Here is a 23571-nt window from a genome sequence, read left to right on the forward strand (position 1 = left end):
GGGCTGAGGGGGAGACGAATAAAGGGAGCAAGTCAGGGTGATGCAGATGGGAGCACAAGAAGAGGAAAGTAATTTTTTCCCATAGGCTTGCCACGTTATAGGTTATAATGCATTCCAGAAGCAAGCTTGATGTGATGGATGAGTCGCACAAGTAAGTAAAAATTACACTTCACTTTGAATCCTCTCCCTTTCCTTCCACCCTTCTGCCCTTCCTCACCTGTTCCTGGCTGCTTGCCTGCCCTCTCTATGCACCCCAAACTCGCCTTCCCCTGTCTCCCCAGACAACCCTCATGCACTCATTTTGTATGCTACAGTACATTTTTTTCTTTAAAGCTTCCGTTTTGACCTTAATGGCAGCCAGTATGTACACTAGTTTGAGTGGAATGAAGAGCTAGGGTATAGAGAAGAGTGTGGATAAGTAGGAAAGAGTTGACTGAGTGCCTTATCACTAATGGTCAGGCATTTCTTCTTTATTCATGAAGATTGTCGAGGACTTAGGAGATGTGAAGAATGATATTTTAAAATAATGATGTAACTGGGGAGTAAAGTATGAACTAGAGATGGGAGAGACTAGTAATGGCAGGGAGACAATGAGGAGGGTGATACAGTAGTAAAGCTGAAAAGACAGTAGAGTGGCTGTTTGGAGATGGAGAAGAAGAGGCAGATCCTGGAAATGCTGTAGAGGGAAAACAGCAGATTGGGTATGGGGGCTGAAAGGGAGAGAGAGTTGTAAAGGCTATCGGCAAGCTTGTGGGCTTCAGAGATAGGGAGGGTGCTGATGATTACTATAATAGGAAATTAGGTGCAGGAGAGGATTTTGGAGGAAAATTGAGGAGTTAAGTTTTGGACATATTGAAGTGGAGGAGTGTGATGACCTTCCACTGGGCTCCACACTTAGGAGATGAGGGAGGAAGCCAGGAGAGTCATTCTGTGGAGTTCCTCCATGAATACTTAGCCAAACCAATATTTCTAGACTGTGAGCCCATTGTTGGGTAGGGACTGTCTCTCTGTTGCTGAATCATACTTTCTAAACGCTTAGTACAGTGCTCTGCACACAGTAAGCGCTTAATAAATACGATTGAATGAATGAATGAAACCAGAGAGAAGGACTAGGGAGGAAGTAGAGGGTTCAGGTTAGAGGAAGAAAAAGACCCTCAGCCATCTTGAAGTGAGAGGCAGTGTGAGCTGTGTGCCTGGGAGAGCAGGACCTGGGAAAAGATCATGCTTTGGACTTTGGATGGACACACACAGAGCACAGGGAGGAATCAGAGAGGATCCCTGGAGCTTTTGAGTCCAGCAGCCAGGATTCTGGGAGAGTGAGGCTTCTGCCCCTGAGGGGCAAGAAAAATGTGAACCCCAGGAGGCCTACAAGGAAGTACAGGAGGTCCTGGAGGGGGAAGTGTAGATCCAGGGAAAGGCAGTATGAACTAGATTTGTTTTCTTTTTTTTTCTTTTTAAGGCCTTATTAAATATTGTTGAAGTCTCAGATCTTGGTGTCTGCCTGTAGTAGGGACTGGAGGAGAAGCCCCAAGTGCCAGGGACACACTCAGACTTGCGTAGCTGCAGGCACAGAAGGAAGGGTTTTGTCCACACGCTTCCTGCAGCCCTCCCTGGGAGGCTCTTTGACTTTGGGGAGATGCCTGGGATCAGTTGAAGAGTAGCAGCAGAGGTGCAGGAACTTAGCGGATCCTGTGTAGAAAAGGTCTCCAAATGTACCAGGAGAAATGGAAGGTTTTAGGACCAGAGGCTGACCAGGGTCCCTCCTAAAGTGACTCCAAGGACTCTTTTGGCTGAGAACCCCCGGTAAATTCTCCAGATGTGGGGGGTCACCAGGGGTGTGGGGGGAAATGCCAGGGGGATGGGGGAAGACATCCATGTAGTGGTGTTCTGGAGGAAGACGGAAATGTAAGATTTCAGAGAAGGAGAGATGTTGAAGCTCACAAGATAGATTTAGGAGTCATCCACATAGAAGGGGTAGTTGAAGTCATGGGAGTGGATGAGTTCCCCAAGGGATCGAATATCACTTGAGAAGAGAAGGGGACCCAGAATAGATCTTGAGGGACACCCAGAGTTAAAAGATGGAGAGTAGAGTAAAGAGCAGGCTAAAGAGACTGAGAAAGATAGGCCCCATTGGTAAGGGGAAACCAGGTCATAACTGTGTCAGTAAAACCAAGGTTAGATAGTGTTTCCTTGCCTTGCTGCCCCACCTACTTACCCTGGCCAAGGCTAAAGGACTGGGGACAGGAATGGACCATGACTGGGTGGTCATAGCTATGGGAACTTTTATAAAAACCAGTCTATAAATCATGTCCATTATGGGAATAGCCATGGGAAGTTTACCTATGTTAATCTGTCCACGGCTTGCATAAATCACAGTCTTTCGTACACCTCTTCATAATCCCACCAATGTTGAATTCTAAACAGAAATTTATCCTTTCAAATGGCACGTACAAAAATGACAGCCTCAAGTACAGGGCATCATCATTTGTAGACCTGTGGCCTGGACTTTAACATTTAAAATGACCTGCACTTTTCGTTAGCTGAAATGAATTTTTTAGTGGATCAAAAAAGCAGGGTATGTTTTTAGTAACAACAAAATTAATATACTGTGTCTGTGTTATATTCACTACTAATAATGGATTAGCCAATCTGAATATTTGAGTTTTTTAAGACTAGAGAATGTTACATTTATAATTCTGTTATCTCAAATCTCTCAATATGAGATAAAGAGAAATCTAATAATTGAGCGAAATTAAGAGGCAATGAATTGGATTTTCTCAATGTCATTCTTTCTGTGCTTGGCACTCCTGTTAACACCAATCACATTTTGATTATAAACTGAAGGCATTATAGTTTGGTATAGACTATTCACAGAAACCTAAGCAACATTATCTTGTAAAGTAATTCTTCGTGCTCTTCCTTGCAATATGATTTCTATTATTTGACAAAAAGCAAGCCAGTTCTTACAAGACTTCTAAACACACATTTTCCATAACGCTGACATTATTAGCTTGTAATTAAAGTTAAATATTGACTTTTAAAGTTCACACAGTTATTTAATAATTATATGGATTATGGAACAGAAAAATGGAGTATTTGAAATAGGCATAATTTCTGGTGATTTGGGTTTAAATGAGGCTTGTTTTAAATGTTTCACCTTGCATTATAAACAATTAGATTAATAAGACACAGCATCTTAAGTTTCTGCCTACTCTGAGATAGCTGAATTGGATTTCACAGTGGTAAGATCAAAGAAGACCTTATACCGTCTGTCAATCCTTTTCTAGATTCTGAAACATTTTTATGTGAGGAAATGTCAAAAAAGGCAAGGAGCCAAAAGGCTTAGATTTTTACTCCATCAAGTACTGCTTAAGAATAAGAAAGCAGAAATGGCTTAATGTAATCCATTTCACTGAGATTACTTAAAATTTAACAGCATTTAGAAATAGCCTCCCCATTTCACCAAGCGACGTGACCTATCCAACGTGCTCTCAGCAGAAACATTGGTCAGTTGGTTGATATTTTAGACATTGTAATGACTATTCCCACTAAGCCATTTGATGACCATTGCTATAAAGTCCAAGGTTTATAAAATCCTGTTGTTTTAGTGCTGGTTTGGGAAGAAGAGTTTGGCAGGAGCCAAAGCAAAAATTGAGTCACAAACAAGAATCCTATCCAAATTCTGTCATGAACTGACTAGTGATGGCACATAAAGACTCTTTTAAAGAAATACAGGCCCATATGTTCTCCTCTGGAAGAAAACAAGTACAAAAGAGGTGCGGTTTACCAGAATACACTTAAAATGAGATGCAAAAGATAGTAGCACATCATCAAGTCATAGAAAATAAAGTACTGTCTGTAGGCACCACTTGTAGGATCAATAAAATGATAAATACAGAAGAATGGTTGATTTCTTCCAAAATATGAAGATCATGATCCATTGCATAAGTCACAGCATATAGGGCATAATACAGAAACGAACCATATTTTTTCGGTTCCTTCGATCTCAAATGAAGCCTAGAAACAGGCAATGTTTATAAATGGAAAGAGGTGGTGTCCCTAAAGTGAAAAGTTTTTAAAAAGAATCGTTCAAAAATTCTGATAGAGCTCCATATTCTTTAAGGTGTCATGGGTTCAAAGCTCTCAGCAACTAATATCTTGGTACTCAGTGAAACCCCTCTCAGGGTCACATCTGGAGAGTTTTCAGTACTCTACCAGTCTCGGCGATGGGAGGGAGAGTCACACAGAGACCTACCCATTCCATTCCAAGCTTGGGCAGTGGCCAGTGAGTGGAAGGCAATCTGCTACAAGTCAAAACGCACCGTTGCTGGGCAGCAGCGGCGTGGGAGACAGTCGAGGGCCGAGACTCAAGTTGACTGCGTGGAAGGAGGCAGTGGTAAACCGCTTCCGTATTTTTACAAAGAAAACTCTATGGATACGCTACCAGAACAATTGCAGATGGAGAGCAGGGCATTCTTGGAGAGATGTGTCCTGGTGTCGCTATAGGTTGGAAACGACAACTGCATAAGACAAGAAGACTCAATGAAAATGGTAGGTAATCACAAGTTTTGTTTTTTTTTTTAGATAATCCCTGGAAGATTTATAGTTTCTAAGACTGAAGGCCTAGAAGTGATACAGCTCACAGCAAAGCTGATTTATTTTCTGGAAGAAATATTCTCGAGCACTGTCTTTGAATAATTCGACTTTACTCCAACTCCTCCAACCTTTTTCAGGTAGCACCACATTAGGAAACAATGGATTGCTTAAGGGATTACTCTAATATTGTGTAATATCCAAATGCCACAGAGGTTTTCTAACCTCGAAGTAAATGTATAAAACAACTATTTCAGGTTATGAATAAGGTCAGGAGCATGTGGAATTACAAATAATTTGAAGTATATTGGATATTTAGAACCTTCTGACTCTTGCAATGAGGTGAATCATAATCTCTTCCTAGAAACTCCAGCTGGCCTTGAGCTTGTGGACACAGACATTTTCTGATTCTCTACCTATATCTCCAAAATATCCTTCTCAGTCTCCTGTGCTCACTGTCCCTTCTGTGAGTCTCTGACTCTATATCTCTGTGTGTCTCTCTTTGTCTCCCTCTGTGTGTATCTGTGCCTCTTTCTCTTTGTGTGCATCGATGATGGAGGGCTAATACCTACCCTCAAGGAACTTAAAAAAACTAATTGGGGAAGGTAGGCATGCACAGATTCTTTAAAAAAAAACAGTGGGAGCAGGAGAAAGAACAATGCTAAAACTCTTGGTAACAAAAATGTGTAAGGATGCATCAGTAATTAGCATTAAACTATATATAGAAAAATGCTGAGATTAGGTGCAGAAACCTAAAGACAGCAGTTGGATTGACAAGATATGGGCCTCAATCAATCAGTGGGATTTATTGACAACTAACTGGATGCAGAGCACTGCACTAAGCATTTGGAAGAGTGCAATAGAGTTGATAGATGCAATCTCTGCCCTCAAGGACTTTTCAATCTAATGGGTGAGGGTGGAGATTATTTGTTTAATACCTCCTGGAGAAGGTTATGACAATGGGAAGGGCTGTGTTGCCTGGGTGACCCAACAAGGAGCATGGGGTGACTAAGTGGTTGGAGGCAGAAGAGGCACAGTAAGGTTTACTTGAGAGAAACAAAGAGTAATAAGTGCTGAGTTAAAGTGGGTGAGAAGTGCTCTTAAGATATGAGAACTGGTGGAGAACCTTAAATCCAATCATAAGAAAGTTCTGCTTGATATTGTGAGAAATGAGTAGCAATTAGAGTTTTTTTTAAGTACAGAAAGACATGTTCTCAGTGATATTTTAGAACGATGCTCAGGATGCAGAGTGTGGTATAGACTGGCGAGGAGAAAGGCTGGAGGTAGAGAGACAAGGGAGGAATAATAATAATAATAATGGCATTTAGTAAGCACTTACTATGTGCAAAGCACTGTTCTAAGCACTGGGGAGCTTACAAGGTGATCAGGTTGTCCCGAGGGGGCACACAGTCTTAATCCCCATTTTACAGATGAGGGAACTAACGCACAGAGAAGTTAAGTGACTTGCCCAAAGTCACACAGCTGACAAGTGGCAGTGCCAGGATTTGAACCCATGACATGTGACTCCAAAGCCCGTGCTCTTCCCATTGAGCCACACTGCTTATATAACTGTGATGGGAAGCAGCATGGCTCAGTGGAAAGAGCATGGGCTTTGGAGTCAGAGGTCAGGGGTTCAAATCCCAGCTCCGCCAACTGTCAGCTGTGTGACTTTGGGCAAGTCACTTAACTTCTCTGTGCCTCAGTTATCCCATCTGTAAAATGGGGATTAAGACTGTGAGTCCCATGTGGGACAACCTGATCACCTTGCAACCTCCTCAGCACTTAGAACAGTGCTTTGCACATAGTAAGCGCTTAATAAATGCCATCATTATTATTATCATTATATATTGGGAGCCTGAACCATGGTGGTGGCCATTTGGATGGAGAGGAAGGTGTGGATCCCTGACAGAGGAGAAACTAGCTGGATTTAGTGATAGATTCAATGTGAGAGTTGAAAGACTGAGGAATTGAAGATGCCACCAAGGTTGTAGACATCTGAGACAGGGAGGGTGGTGGTGGTGCTGTCTGTGAAGGGGAATTTAGGAAGAAGAGTAGGTTAAGGATGGAAGAGGAGGAGTTCAGTTTTAGCCATAAATAAATACATGGCAAATAATAATAATATTGGCATTTATTAAGCACTTACTATATGCAAAGTACTGTTCTAAGCGCTGGGGAGGTTACAAGATGATCAGGTTGTCCCACGGGGGGCTCACAGTCTTAATCCCCATTTTACAGATGAGGTCACTGAGGCACAGAGAAGTGAAGTTACTTGCCCAAAGTCACACAGCTGACAATTGGTGGTGCCGAGATTTGAACCCGTGACCTGTGACTCCAAAGCCTGTGCTTTTTCCACTGAGCTATGCTGCTTCTCTAAGCAGAGCAAATGCTCTTCTACTCTGCTACCAAAGATTCTCTTGGGAGAGTGTGTCCTGGTAGTCAAAGATTATTCCAAAATCCAGGATTCTGATCTGATCTTCAATGAAGGGATTTTCAGTATAGCATTCTTGCTTCAGAAAGATCATTTTAAGGATTCTTAAAATATTTCCATGATTACTGAATGCTTGAATAAGGTTTACAGACCTTCAGCATCTCTTCTTCTCAGAGTCTAGAAAGGACAGGTAGTCTAACATCTCCTACCTTATGCTCTAATAGCACTGTGCATTTTTCTTTCCTTTAAAATACTCTGTTTCTGCCTTTTCTCTGTGAAATGTCTACTTTTCCCTCTCCTTACTCTCCAATGCAGTTTGGGTAAGATCTTGCCCAAAAAAATATGTAGGAGGAAGCAGAATGTACTGACTCTCTCTGACCTTTAAAATGCATTTCCCATGTTGAAAGCATAGATTTTGTTTTGGCTTAAGGCAAAGGCATTTTGCTGAGGAAGACTGTATAACTCTGTGGGTCAAACTAAAACAGTCAGAGCCACTAAGCAAAATTCACCAGCTTAGCATTGTTCTCATCAAATCGCTGCCTGAAATTTTTCTGTCCAAATTAGTGATGCTATTAAAATGTTAGACAGCCTGTGCCCCATAGGCCTGGCAAAGTCTTAAATCAGGCCATTAGGAGGACCTTCTGGGAGAAGGGTTCCCCAAAAGATAACAGTCTTTAAGAAGAGCCACCCTGTTGATGGGCAATGTACGCCAAGATGAGTGGATTAGCTGCTGCAGTTTCCTGCTGCTTCATCCATTGTCTAAGCTGTTTAATCAGTGTTTGTCACTAGCCTAAGGACCAAGGTGGAAGAGCCAGGGAAGAGGGACGTGGGACATTCCACAGTGAGCCTGGCTTCTACCCCTCCTGCAGCAACCTCTCTGTCATCCTCTCATAGAGGTGATAGTGGCAGTGGGGCTGGGAAAGGATACTGATTTATATTTTTCTGCCTTCTGTGGTCTCTGTGTATCACTATGATCTCAATATTACCAGAGAATAATGGTGGTGGGGGGGATTGGAATATCGTTTCAGCAAATGTAAACTGTAACATATATGTTAACTGTAGAAATCTCTCTGTCTCTGTCTTTCCTTTTTTGTCTCTCTTTCAAGTCTCTGTGGCCCACTATGATCTACTACTACCTGGGAATGAGAGGGATTGTAATGAAGTTTCAGGAAAGGAAAATCGTAAAATATAAACTAGAGAAATCTCTCTATTTCTCTGTCCCTGTCTCTGTTTTTTCTCTGGCTCTCTGTATTTCACTATGTTCCTGTCTCCACATCTCTATCTCTCCCTGAGTCCTTGTCTCTGTGTCTCTCACCTCTCCCCATCTCTCTGTCCCAGTCTCTTTGCCTTTCTCTGTCTCCCTCTTTGTATCTCTTTCTCTTCCTTTGTCTCTTTGTGTCTGCATCAGTGTGTGTCTCTGTGTCTGTCTCTCATAGTCTCTGTGTGTCTTCTCTCTGCATCTCTCTCTATCTCGCTGTATCTCTTTGTATCACTTTTTCATTCATTAATTCATTCAATCGTATTTACTGAGCACTTACTGTTTGCAGAGCACTGTACTAAGCGTTTGGGAAGTACAAGTTGGCAACATATAGAGACGGTCTCTACCCAACAATGGGCTCACAGTCTAGAAGGGGGAGACAGGCAACAAAACAAAACATGTAGACAGGTGTCGAAATCATCGGAATAAATAGAATTATAGCTATATGCACATCATTAACAAAATATAGTAAATATGTACAAGTAAAATGAATAGAGTAATAAATCTGTACAAATATATACAAGTGCTGTGGGGAGGGGAAGGAGGTAGAGTGGGGGGGATGGGGAGGAGGAGAGGAAAAAGGGGGCTCAGTCTGGGAAGGCCTCCTGGAGGAGGTGAGCTCTCAGTAGGGTTTTGAAGGGAGGAAGAGAGCTAGTTTGGTGGATGTGTGGAGGGAGGGCATTCCAGGCCAGGGGTCAATGGCTGGACAGGTGAGAATGAGGCACAGTGAGGAGGTTAGCGGCAGAGGAGTGGAGGGTGCGGGCTGGGCTGTAGAAGGAGAGAAGGGAGGTGAGGTAGGAGGGGGCGAGGTGATGGAGAGCCTTGAAGCCGAGAGTGAGAAGTTTTTGCTTGATTTGAAGGTTGACAGGCAACCACTGGAGATTTTTGAGGAGGGGAGTAACATGCCCAGAACGTTTCTGTACAAAGATGTAGATTTGGGTGTCATCAGCATAGAGATGACAGTTGAAGCCTTGGGAGCGAATGAGTTCACCAAGGGAGTGAGTGTAGATAGTGAACAGAAGGGGGACCAAGAACTGACCCTTGAGGGACCCCTACTTTTTGTATCTCTCTCTGTGTCTTTCTGTCCCTATCTCCATGTCTCTGTGTGTCTCTTGTTCCCTCTTTTGGATTCTGTGCCTCTTTCTGTGTTTCTTTTGCTCTGTGTGTCTCTGTCTCTCTCCGTCTCTATGTGTCACTCTTTGGTCATAAAGATAATTCATTCATTCTGTTGTATTTATTGAGCACTTACTGTGCGCAGAGCACTGTACTAAGCACTTGGGAAGTACAATTCAGCAACAGAGACAATCCCTGCCCACAGCGGGCTCACAGTCTAGAAGGGGGGAGACAGACAGCAAAATGAGTAAATAGGCATCAGTACTGTCATTATAAATGAATAGAATGATATAGACACATCATTAATAAAAATAAACAGAATTATAATTATAAATATGTACAGGTAGACACAAGTGCTGTGGGACGGGAAGGGGGTAGAGCAGAGGGAGGGAGTCGGGGAGATGGGGAAGAGGAGCAGAGGAAAGGGGGGGCTCAGTCTGGGGCCTAAGATGGGAAACGCTGTACCACGATGTGTCTGTTTATTAATAATAATTAATAATAATGATGGCATTTGTTAAGTGCTTACTATGTGCCAAGCACTGTGCTAAGCGCTGGGGGAGATACAGGGTCATCAGACTGTCCCACGTGGGGCTCACAGTCTTCATCCCCATTTTACAGCTGAGGGAATTGAGGCCCAGAGAAGTGAAGTGATTTACCCAATGTCACACAGCTGACCAGCGGCGGAGACGGGATTAGAACCCATGACCTCCGACTCCCAAGCCTGGGCTCTTGCTACTAAACCACATGGGACATGGACTGTGTCCAACCTGATTAGCTCAAATCTGCCCCAGCATTCAGTACAGTGTGGGGCACATAGGGCTCAAATATTTTAAAAAAGGTGAAAGTGATAAAAACTACATTTCCCCTTAATGTGCCAGTTTTTTCTTCTCTTTGCTTTAGTGATGACAGTTTGCATGGGGAAAAGCCCAAATTTTTAAGGTATAATACTACTACTAATAATAATGATAATAATAATAATGGTATTTGTTAAGTGATTACTCTTTGCCAAGCACTGTTCTAAGCACTGGCTGGGGGGGGGATGGGGTGGGTACAAGGTAATCGGGTTGTCCCACATGGGGCTCACAGTCTTCATCCTCATTTTACAGGTGAGGTCACAGACACAGAGAAGTGAAGTGACTTGCCCAAAGTCACACTGTTGACAAGTGGCGGAGCTGGGATTAGAACCCATGACCTCTGACTCCCAGCCCAGGGCTCTTTCCACTAAGCCACGCTGCTTCGCTATAAGATATAATATCCTCAATAAAATTATTCCTCGAGGGTGGCTGATGATGGTATTTCTTAAGCACTTACTATGTGCCAAGCACTGTTCTAAACACTGGGGTAGATACAAGGTAATCAGGTTGTCCCATGTGGGGCTCACAGTCTTAATCCCCATTTTAGAGATGAGGTAACTGAGGCACAGAGAAGTTAAGTGATTTACCCAAAGTCACACAATCGATAAATGGTAGAGTCAGGACTAGAACCCATGACCTCTGACTCCTAAGTCCGTGCTCTTGCCACTAAGACCCGCTGCTTCTCTGCTACTACTGCTGCTACTACTACTATTACTACTCCTGCAACTGTTTCTACTGCTACTACTGAAACTTTTTAAAAAACGCTATTTGTTGAGCTGGAGCAGACATGCATCTGTTAATCAAGGAAATGGCCTGGATCCAGGCCTCCTCTATCAGTGTCAGGTTGCATCAGATGACTGGCAGATGTTCCAGCCCAATCAGATCCTGTCTGCAGGAGCAAATCAGAGGACAGAGCTCAGGAGACTGCCATAAATCAACATCTTCGACTGGTTAGGGTATGATCGAAGAAGGGCAGGTGGGGCTTTCCACGGAATGAACAAACATAATTTTCCTTCAACACTGGACCACCCCCTTTTCCTGGAAACATTAACCAACCTTGGCTTCACTGACACTGTCCTCTCCTGGTTCTCCTCTTATTTCTCTGGCCGTTCATTCTCAGTCTCCTTCACGGGCTCCTCCTCTGCCACCCACCCCCTAACTGTGGGGGTTCCTCAAGGTTCAGTCCTGGGTCCCCTTCTATTCTCCATCTACACCCACTCCCTCAGAGAACTCATTAACTCCCATGGCTTCAACTACCACCTCTATGTGGATGATACCCAAATCTACATCTCCAGCCCTGAGCTCTCTCTCTCTCTCTCTCTCTCTCTCTCTCTCTGCATTCTCACATTGTCTCTTGCCTTCAAGACATCTCTACTTGGATGTCCTCCCATCACATCAAGCTTAACATGCCTGAAACAGAACTCCTTATCTTCCCACCCAAACCCTGTCATCCCCTCCAACTTTCCCATCACTGTAGATTATCTCATCTATCTCCACCGCCAACCCCTCGCCCACATCCTGCCTCTGTTCTGGAATGTCCTCCCTCCTCAAGTCCGACAGAGAATTACTCTCCCCCATTCAAAGCCTTATTGAAGGCACATCTCCTTAAGGAGGCCTTCCCTAAGTCCCACTTTCCTCTTTTCTCACTCCCTTCTGCCCTGTTGCCCTGACTTGCTCCCTTTGTTCTTCCCCCCTCCCAGCCCGACAGCACTTATGTAAATATATGTAATTTATTTATTTTCATTAATGTCTGTCTCCCCTTTCCTAGACTATAAGCTCACTGGTGGGCAGGGAACGTGAATATGTCTGTTTATTTTTGTATTGTACTCCCCCAAGAGCTTAGTACAGTGCTCTGCACACAGTATGCGCTCACTAAATATGTTTGAACGAATGAATAACTTAATAAAGGTACATCTGTACTATGTACCCGGGACTAGGATTTAATGGGCATAATACAGTCAGTTTTCCAGTAACTAGGGGATTGTATTCCTTAAGAGGCTCTTCTTAAGGAATATTACCCTTGTAGTATGCGTACCTTGATGGAACTTGAGCACACATGTAAAACCATTTCTATTGACACTGAATTGTGTTCTATCCAGACAGACATGAATTGTTAGAACATTATTTCCTGATTCCCAAAACTATGCTATCTAAAACACGTAGTATAAACACACCTTATGGGAGAGCTGTCTCAGTTTAGATTTTCAAAAGGCTGATTGTCCTCTCCCAAGCGTTTAGTACAGTGCTCTGCAACACAGTAAGCACTCAAGTGCTTAGAGCAGTGCTTTGCACGTAGTAAGCACTTAATAAATGCCAAAAAATATCAATGCAATTGCCTGACTGACTGAGAAAAGGAACCACGGTAACTACCGCCAACACCCTGCCCACTGACAACACCTGCTCCCAGCATACTCTGTGCTTGCCGGGCCAGGGATAAAAACTAAGTATCCATTCCACCAGACAACGAGCCACGCTGCCTCCCCAAGAACATTCATTCATTCATTCATTCAATTGTATTTATTGAGTGCTTACTTTGTGCAGAGCACTGTACTAAGCACTTGGGTAGTACAAGTCAGCAACATATAGAGGCGGTCCCTACCCAACAACGGGCTCACAGTCTAGAAAAGGGAGACAGACAACAAAACAAAACATGTAGACAGGTGCCAAAATCAAGCACAGAGTATGCTGGGAGCAGGTGTTGTCAGTGGAGAGGGCGTTGGCGGTAGTTACCATGGTTCCTTTTCTCAGTCAGTCAGTCAATTGCATTGATTGAGTTTAAAGAACAGGCACTGGCTCTCCTCAGCACCATCCAGAAGACTCCATCTCTTCCTGCAGGAAAGATAAAAACACCCACAGCAGGAGGGCTCCACAAAACCCACTGAAGCCTGGAGGCCACCATAGCATTTGCTGTGGCTAAGGATTTGTCTTGAACTTTCAGTCGTGAAGAACATGAAATTCTTCTTATTTAGCAGCAACAGCAGCAGCCTACTGATTTGGGGTTTTATTGGGTGCATTTGTCATCATTCCTGCTGTGGCTGTCTCCAGTCCTTTCTCCACATTTATGCTCTTTGACTGTCATCATTGGATCAGGGTGTAAAGGTAGAGAAAACTAGATAAGGTCCCAAACAAAGGAAAGGGATAAACAGCCACTTCTCAGGAAGGAAAAGTATAAATAGGGAGGTCCCTCAGGGAACTGGGCTGGATAAATAGCTAGTAAACTGGGAAGGAGCACTCTGAAAGTGGGGAAGAAAATCAACAAAATACTTTGTCAGCAAATCCATGACGGGGAGAGATTCGAGAAGCAGCGTGGTTTAGTGGAAAGAGCCTGGGCTTGGGACTCAGAGGTCATGGGTTCTAATCCCGGCTCCTCCACTTTTCAGCTGTGTGACTTTGGGTAAGTCACTTCACTTCTCTGGGCCTCAGTGACCTCATCTGTAAAATGGGGATTGAGACTGTGAGCCCCATGTGGGACAACCTGATTACCTTATATCTACCCCAGTGCTTAGAACAGTGTTTAGCACATAGTAAGCACTTATATACCATTATTATTATCATTATTATTATTCAAGGGGGAAGGAGTGATCAATGGTGCCCTCTACTTGATTGATTGATTGAGAGGTGGAGAATGATTAGGACAGAGTAAAGCCCATTAGATTTAGGCAGAAAGAAGTTGTTGGTGACCTTGATGAAAATAATAATTATAATGATAATATTATCAATAATAGCTGTGGCATTTAAGGGCTTATTACGTGCCAAACACTGTACTAAGCACTGGGGTAGATACAAGATCCATCGGTTGTATTTATTGAGCACTTACTGTGCGCAGAGCACTGTATTAAACACTTGGGCGAGTACAACACAACAATATCATAAACATACTCCCTGCCCAAAACAAGCAGCTCTGACAAGGGGCGCACAGTCTAAGTAGGAGGGAGAACAGGTATTGAATCCCCATTTTGCAGATGAGGGAATTGAGGTACAGAAAAGTTAAGTGACTTGCCCAAGGTCACACAGCAGGCTCTGCACACAGTAAGCACTCAATAAACACAATTGATGATGATGAAGTGGAAAGGGCTAGGATTAGAATTCAGCTCCTCTGACTCCCATGCTCCTTCCACTAGGCTATAGTCTAAGTAATAATAATAATGGCACTTGTTAAGCACTATGTGCCAGGCACTGTACTAAGCGCTAGATGGGAGGGGGCAAAATTTCACACTAAGAAGCAAGTTGGTATTGATGAAGTGCTTAGTACAGTGCTCTGCACACAGTAAGCGCTCAATAAATACGATTGAATGAATGAACGAAGCAGAGGACCCATGGGCATACATATGAGAAGCAGTGTTGCTCAGTGGAAAGAGCGTGGGCTTGGGAGTCAGGGGTCATGGGTTCGAATCCTGGCTCCGCCACATGTCTGCTGTGTGACCTTGGGCAAGCCACTTAACTTCTCTGTGCCTCAGTTACCTCATCCGTAAAATGGGGATTAAGACTATGAGCCCCATGTGGGACAACCTGATCACCTTGTATCCCCCCAGCGCTTAGAACAGTGCTTCATACATAGTAAGTGCTTAACAAATGCCCTAATTATTATTATTATTTTACAACCTGTTTAAGGCATTTGAACAATAATTAATGCCTGTTTACTTGTTTTTTGTGTATATATATCTATAATTTTATTTATTTATATTGATGCTATTGATGCTTGTTTACTTGTTTTCGTGTCTGTCTCCCCTCTTCTAGACTGTGAGCCCATTGTGTGCAGGGATTGTCTGTCTTTGTTGCTGAATTGTACTTTCCAAGAACTTAGTATAGTGCTCTGCACACAGTAAGCACTCAATAAATGTGATTGAATGAATGAATGAAGAAAAATAATGAAAGTATAAGTTAAACATTTACTATGCGCCAAGCACTATACTAAGCCTTGGGGTAGAGATCACAGAAGCAGATTGGACACAGTCTCTGTCCCACATGCGGCTTACAGTCTAGGAGAGAGAGAGGCAGGAGCAGGATAATGAGGATTAGAGAGCATAGTAAAGTTGAATCATGGCTTTCTTCTGTATGGACACTTTTTGAGAACAGACGGAGAAAAAAACATTGAGGGTTGGCGTAAAATATGGGGAAGTGAGTGAGAATAAGGGGAGATCTAAACTTCTGAAAGATGGAAACAGCTTGGTGTTAGGTAAGAGCAAGTTGTTATGAACTTCCCAGCCCACCTATGTTCTTGCTGCCCAAAGTGAATCAGTAAACAGTCCTTCTCTGGGGCTGTCAGAGGTCGGGACACAACAGCAGGGATTCAGAACAGCTGGCAGTTCTGATTAATACATACATCTGCTGCTGTAACTCATCTCCTCCCGCTGTTTCTGCTCAGGTTCACACCACTGCTGTGGGGCCCTGGCGTTTTTTTTTACCCCATTGTGGCTGCTACAGTTCAAGGCGGGAGATTTGTGGAAACCCTACGCTCTGGAAGATGGCAGTACCAGGTAACGTAATGTGTTCCGGTCTTGCTGAGGATGCTACACCTGCTCATATTATGCTAGAGCCTTTATTTGGTGATTGGTCAGTATTGCTAACTCTGAATACTTTGCTGTGATGACAATGCCATTCATCTCCACAGACCTTTTCGTAAGCAGCATGCCAACTTCTCTGAACTTCACCCACATTCATTTGCTGCTATTTGCAGGTTGATTCCTGTTCAATTGCAATATCTGCAATGTTATTGTGTTACTCAGCATAATTTGGTAACATAACATGACATAAGCTGATAAAACACCATGTTTTTGTTAAAAACAGTAAAAAGAGGCAATAGCTGAGAAGGGAGATTTGATAAAAATTTGGAATACTAATATTCAAGTAGGAAATAGTGAATATTTAAACAATGCCAGTGTCAAATTCATTTATCTGAAATCACAAGTGAGAAAGAGATCAGCATTTTTTTCCTATTCACAATGAAAAATATCTCCAGATTAAATCAGCACCACACAGACCAAGAAGCATAGCTTACTGAATCATTCTGATTTGAAATTTATATAGTGTTGTCATTCGTTGAAGAAGTATACATTTCCTGAATGTTGTGTGACCAGCTTTAGAATGAATATTAACTGCTACCACATTGATTCAGGCACTTATCCTATCCCTCCTAATAATAATGATGGCATCTGTTAAGCGCTTACTATGTGCAAAGCACTAAGTGCTGGGGGGGATATGAGGTGATCAGGTTGTCCCACGTGGGGCTCACAGTTTTAATCCCCATTTTACAGATGAGGTAACTGAGTCTCAGAGAAGTTAAGTGACTTGCCCAAGGTCACACAGCTGACACGTGGCAGAGCCAGGATTAGAACCCATGACCTCTGACTCCCAAGCCCGTGCTGTATCCATTGAGCCATGCTGCAGGCTCCTTGCTGACCTCCCAGCCTCCTGTCTTTCCCAACTCCAATCCATACTTCACTCTTCTGCCTGGATCATTTTTCTACAAAAAACTTTCAGGACATGTTTGAAGAAACTCCAGTGGTTGCCCATCCACCTCCACATTCATTCATTCATTCAGTCATATTTATTGAGTGCTTACTGTGTGCAGAGCACTGTACTAAGCACTTGGGAAGTACAAGTTGGCAACATATAGAGACGGTCCCTACCCAACAGCGGGCTCACAGTCTAGAAGGGGGAGACAGACAACAAAACATATTAACAAAATAAAATAGAATAGTAAATATGTACAAGGAAAATAAATAGAGTAATAAATCTGTACAAACATATATACAGGTACTGTGGGGAGGGGAAGGAGATAAGGCGGGGCGGTTGTGGGGGAGAGGAAGGAGGGGGCTCAGTCTAGGAAGGCCTCCAGGAGGAGGTGAGCTCTCAGTAGGGCTTTGAAGGGAGGAAGAGAGCTAGCTTGGCGGATGTGTGGAGGGAGGGCATTCCAGGCCAGGGGGAGGATGTGGGCCGGGGGTCGACGGAGGGACAGGCGAGAACAAGGCACAGTGATGAGGTTAGCGGCACAGACAATAACTCCTCACTATTGGCTTCAAAGCCCTCAATCATTCTGCCCTCTTGTACCTCACTTTGCTACTCTCCTACTACAACCCAGCCCATACACTGCTCACCTCTAAAGCTAACTTTCTCACTGTACCTCGATCGCTTCTATCTTGCTGCCAGTCTCTCGTCCACATCCTTTCTCTGACCTGGAGCACCCTCCCTGTTCATATCAGACAGACAATTACTATCCCCACCTTCAGAGCACATCTGGCTTAGTGGAAAGAGCCCGGGCTTGGGAGTCAGAGGACGTGGGTTCTAATCCCGCCTCCACCACTTGTCAGCTGTGTGACCTTGGGCAAGTCATTTAACTTCTCTGTGCTTCAGTTACCTCATCTGTAAAATGGTGATTAAAAATGTGAGCCCCTCATGGGACAACCTGATTACCCTGTGTCTACCGCAGCGCTTAGAACAGTGCATGGCATATAGTAAGTGCTTAGCAAATACCATTATTATTATTATTATTATTATCTCCACCAAGGGGCCTTCTCCCCTGCTCCCTCTCCTTTGTGTTGTCTATGCACTTGATATTCACCCCACCCTCAGCCCCACAGCACTTATGCATATATCCATAATTTATTGTAATATCTGTCTCCCCCTCTAGACTGTAAGCTCCTTGTGGCAGGGATCATGTCTACCAACTTTTTGTACTCTCCCAAGTGTTTAGTACAGTGCACTGCACACACTAAGTGCTCAATAAATACATTGATTGATGGTTTAATTGGTTGGCAGTAGAAGGAGAGGTTATGTATAGAGGATTTCAGGAAAACTTCAAATCTGGGAAGAAGACTAGACCAGTGCCTCCCCAAATGGAGTCCCCAGTGATGTACTTTATGGTACCCAGGACATCTTATATCTTGAATCTCCAGAAACAATTTATAAGGAAGAAATAGGATCGCTAGGAGCTTGCGAGAGTGATAGAAAAGAAAACCAGTAGCCACTATAGCATATTCACCCCATGTGTACTGCTGCTTAAGATTTTTACCTGAACACTGCTCCTGACCATAATTAAAAGCAGATGGTAAATTTTGCCTGCATTTTCTCCTCGGCACAGTCATCCAACCAAATTATAAAAATAATTGGGGCATCTGTCAAGTGCTTACTATGTGTCAAGCACTGTACTATTCAATCAACCAATCCTATTTACTGAGCACTTTCTGTGTGCAGAGCACTTTAGAGAAGCAGTGTGGCTCAGTGGAAAGAGGGTTCATGGGTTCATATCCCAACCCCGCCACTTCTCAGCTGCGTGACTTTGGGCAAGTCACTTAACTTCTCGGTGCCTCAGTTACCTCATCTGTAAAATGGGGATTAAGACTGTGAGCCCCCCAAGGGACAACCTGATCACCTTGTAACCTCCCGAGCACTTAGAACAGTGCTGTGCACATAGTAAGTGCTTAATAAATGCCATCATCATTATTATTATTACTAAGCTCTTGGGAAAGTTAATTCATTCATTCAATCATATTTATTAAGTGCTTACTGTATGCAGAGTACCTGGAAGTACAATTCAGCAACAAATAGAGACAATCCCTACCCAACAACGGGTCCACAAGGGGCTTAAGGTCTTCAGGAGGAAACAGATATTAAAATTAATTACAGATGGGGAAATGGATGAGTATTAAGATATTTATATAAATGTTGTTGGGATGGGATGAGAATTAAATGGCTTAAGGGGTACACAGCCAAGGGCATCATAGACACAGAGAGGAGGGTATTTGGGAAAAATGAGGGCTTATTCTGGGAAGAACTATTGGAGTAGATGTCATTTTAACAGTGCTTTGAATGTGGGGAGAATGGTGGGCTGTCAGATATGATGTGGGAGGAAGTTCTGGGCCAGAGGGAGGATGTAGGCAAGGGGTCAGCAGTGGGATAAATGGCATCAAGGTGCAGAGAGGAGGTTGGCATTAGAGGAGAAGAGTATGTGGGTTGGGTTGTTGTAGATCAGCTGATGATGGTACGGAGTTTCAGTTTGATGCAGAGGTGGATGGGCAACCACTGGAGGTTTTTGAGGGGTAATGGGATACAGACTGTGTGGTTTTTTAGGAAAATGATCCATGAAGTATGGCCTGAAGAGGAGACAGACAGGAAGCAGGGAAGTCATCAAGGATGCAGAAATGATAAGTGCTTGGATCAGCATGATAGCTGTTTGGATGTTGTGAAGGTAGACTGAGTGGACTTCATTACAGGATAATAGTGTCGGTTGAATGCAAGAGAAACGAGTTGAGGGCAATGCCAAGGTTATTCTTGTGAGACAAGGAGGATGGCGGTGTTCTTATTGTGGACAGGAAACAGTCTAACAACTCTGTTGTACTGTACTCTCCCAAGCACTTAGTATAGTGCTCTGCACACAGGAACTACTCAATAAATACAATTGATTGATTGCTATCTTCAGTGATAGGAAGGCCGGAGGAGGCAAGGGTTTAGGTGGGAAGATAGGAAATTATTTTTTTAGACATGTGCTGGACACAATCCCTCCTCCATATGGGGCTCACAGTCTAAGAAGGAAGGCAAACAGGTATGTAATTCCCATTTTACAAATGAGGAAACTGAGGCAAAGATAAATTAAGTGATTTACCTAAGGCCACACTGCAGGCAAGTGGCAGAGCTGGGGTTAGAACCCTGGTCCTTTGACTCCCAGGTTTATGCTTTATCCATTGGGGAAGCAGCGTGGCTTAGTGGAAAGAGCATGAGCTTGGGAGTCAGAGGTCACAGGTTCTAATCCCAGCTCTGCCACTTGTCAGCTGTGTGACTTTAGGCAAGTCACTTAACTTCTCTGTGCCTCAGTTATCTCATCTGTAAAATGGGAATTAAAGACTGTGAGCCCCATATGGGACAACCTGATTACTCTGTATCTACCTCAGCACTTAGAACGGTGCTCGGCACATAGTAAGCACTTAACAAATACCATCATCATAATCATTAGAGCACACTGCTTCCAAAGCAGATAGCAAACCCTGAAATTCACCATTCTGACCATAAGGCTCTTTGTCCTCAATAGACCAAGAACACTTAGCCTTAATTATCTGAGTTATTCAAGTAAAGAAATTTCTTTAGCCTGAATTATTAAGAGGCTCAAGGATGACCTAATCAGATACCCATTAGCAGGATATGGGAATAATTAATGCCTCAAATACAAAAAATAATCATCCAGATCAAAGGTCATAAACCATCTGTCATGTGAAATGGCCAGAAAATTGAGGCTAGAATATTTCAGAGCTTTTAAGACAAAAAGGTATTTTCCTGGCCTGATTATCCAATGACCTTTCTAGTAAAGACCTAAGAATTGGTTTTAGTCCCAACTCTACCCTACCTGGACACTTGCTCTCATATGAGGTATTTTACCTCTCCACAATCAACAGTAAATTGGCCTTTTGAAACAATTACATAGAAAATTCAAGAAAAAAAAGAGAAACCACAGTGACAAAATCATTAAGACAATTCTAAAATTGTCTGCGTCTTGGCATCAATTTTCGAGGAGATTGAATTTAATTTCTTTAATTCCACATTGAGAGGACTGGAAGACTAACAAATTACCACATGGTCCAATTATTCAATCAAAGGTGATAATGAGATCACCCAGGCTTTGCAAAATGCTCAGATGAATGAATGATTCACTGCAAAGTGCTGAAATACATGGACTCTGCTGTGAGTGTGTGACATCAAGGTATCTTTTGCAGAGTGAACATCTGCAGAATTTACTGTGTGTCATACTTGCAGCCGGCAAAACATATGGTACTCTGTGGAAACCAAATCAAAAGTCCAAAGAAGTACTTTTAGCTACAGGTTGAGCATTTGGAGGAGGAAGTTTCAAATTAAAGAAGGGACAGGGATGGGCTCATCCAACAGTGGAATTTTTCATTTTATTATTATAGCCTAAAATGATAATATAATGATAATAATAATAATAATGATGGCACGGATGGTGATGGCATTCGTTAAGTGCTTACTATGTGTCAAGCAGTGTTCTAAATACTGGGTTAATCAGGTTGGACACAGTCACTAACATGGACTGCACAGTCTAACTAGGAGAGAGGAAAGGTACTGAATACCCATTTTACACATGAGGAAACTGCGGCACAGAGAAGCTAAGAGATTTGACCAAGGTCACACGTAACACAATTGACAGAGCTGGGATTAGAACTTCGGTACTGATAATAATGATTATGGTATTCGTTAAGTGCTTACACTATGCCAGGCACTGTTCTAAGTACTGGAGTAGATACAAGATAATCCGGTTGAACACGGTCCCTGTCCCACATAGGTCTCCCAGTCTTAATCCCCATTTTTCAGATGAGGGAACTGAGGCATAGAGAAGTTAAGTGACTTGCCCAAGGTCTCACAGCAGACTAGCGGCAGAATCTGGATTGGAACCCATGTCCTTCTGACTTGCAGGCCCATGCTTTTTCCACTAGGCCATACTGCTTCTCTAATTTAGGGAGGGAATTGCTTCATCCTGTTTGGGAACAGGAATGCACCAGAAAGAAAGGTAATGTTTGGCAGGTTCAGAGAGGTCTGAAAATTAGAACAATTCTGCTAAATCCCATGTAACTCAATTCACAGCAGCCAGGCAGAGCAACAGTTATCAGCGAAGTGTTGAATTAACATGATGAATGAGAATATCTGCAGATCTAGACTGACATATACAGTCCCCTCATCTTTCGTTCCAATATACTTCTGTTCCTCTGATTAGTGTTAATGGAATTGACTTTCATGAACTCACAGCATATACCGCACGGTCTATGGTTTCTTTTTAAAGGCTACTTAATGCCAACTATTACCGTGAATTCCAGTTTGATGAGATGATCATATTAAGTCTTTTCACTCAGGGAAATGGTCCAAATTGATATCAACATTCTGTGTTTCATCTAAAATGAGTTATTCCTAAAATCACTGGGAATGGATCTTGCTTATTGTCCCCCTAACCTACCTTTCTTCACAGTCACATTAGGAAAGAGAGAAAAACCACTTCAAGTTAATCAACTCATGGTATTTATTGAGTGTGTACCATGTGCAGAGCACTGTATTAAGCGCTTGGGAGACTACAATGCAACAAAGTTGGTAGATACAGTCCCTGTCCACAAGGAGCTTATAGTCTAGAGGAGGAGACAGACATTAATATAAATAATTAAATTGCTGATAGTCCAAAATCTACAGCTGCGTGAGGTTGACATAGCCCAATGACAGCCTTATCCAGGACCCAAGCTAACTAGCCATCTCCTGAAAAAGGTCCTGGTGGGACCCATTAGAATTCCCCACTTTCAGCTAAGTGGGATCATTACCTCCTCAGTAGCAGAGGTGGGAGCATGGCAAAGGAAAGAGGCATGAAAGAGGGAGTAACCACAGTTGCTGCTGCTGTAACAACCCACTGAAAGATCTGGGTAGTTTAGGCAAGTCATGTTGAATGTTCAAATGACCAAAAAAAAAAAAAAAATCATCGAGAAGTTGCCAGGGTCATCTCTGGTATAAACTGTAAGGTTTCCCCCCCCCCGCCGTCCCCTTACTGTGGGGGTTCCTCAAGGTTCAGTTCTTGGTCCCCTTCTGTTCTCGATCTACACTCACTCCCTTGGTGACCTCATTCGCTCCCACGGCTTCAACTATCATCTCTACGCTGATGACACCCAAATCTACATCTCTGCCCCTGCTCTCTCCCCCTCCCTCCAGGCTCGCATCTCCTCCTGCCTTCAGGACATCTCCATCTGGATGCCTGCCCACCACCTAAAATTCAACATGTCCAAGACTGAACTCCTTGTCTTCCCTCCCAAACCCTGCCCTCTCCCTGACTTTCCCATCACTGTTGATGGCACTAACATCCTTCCCGTCTCACAAGCCTGCAACCTTGGTGTCATCCTCAACTCCGCTCTCTCGTTCACCCCTCACATCCAAGCCGTCACCAAAACCTGCCGGTCTCAGCTCCGCAACATTGCCAAGATCTGCCCTTTCCTCTCCATCCAAACTGCTACCCTGCTTGTTCAAGCTCTCATCCTATCCCATCTGGACTACTGTATCAGCATCCTCTCGGATCTCACATCCTCTTGTCTCTCCCCACTTCAATCCATACTTCACGCCGCTGCCCAGATTGTCTTTGTCCAGAAACGCTCTGGGCATGTTACTCCCCTCCTCAAAAATATCCAGTGGCTACCAATCAACCTGCACATCAGGCAGAAACTCCTCACCCTCGGCTTCAAGGCTCTCCATCACCTCGCCCCCTCCTACCTCACCTCCCTTCTCTCCTTCTACAGCCCAGCCCGCACCCTCCACTCCTCTGCCGCTAATCTCCTCACCATGCCTCGTTCTCGCCT

The 23571-nt window shown here is 43.5% G+C and overlaps 1 protein-coding gene and 1 non-coding gene across 2 annotated transcripts in view; one reads left to right on the forward strand and one right to left on the reverse strand.

Annotated features, from left to right (window-relative positions):
- CNTN6 (contactin 6) overlaps window positions 1-23571 on the reverse strand; it is a 320129-nt gene that overhangs the window by 170107 nt on the left and 126451 nt on the right. The gene's annotated exons all lie outside the window — the stretch shown is intronic.
- Window positions 4175-4312, forward strand: LOC119920574. The gene has a single exon (XR_005448308.1). It is a non-coding gene; the product is annotated as a small nucleolar RNA SNORA7 (small nucleolar RNA).

This window comes from Tachyglossus aculeatus, chromosome X1 (assembly GCF_015852505.1).
Source record: "Tachyglossus aculeatus isolate mTacAcu1 chromosome X1, mTacAcu1.pri, whole genome shotgun sequence".
NCBI lineage: Eukaryota > Metazoa > Chordata > Mammalia > Monotremata > Tachyglossidae > Tachyglossus > Tachyglossus aculeatus.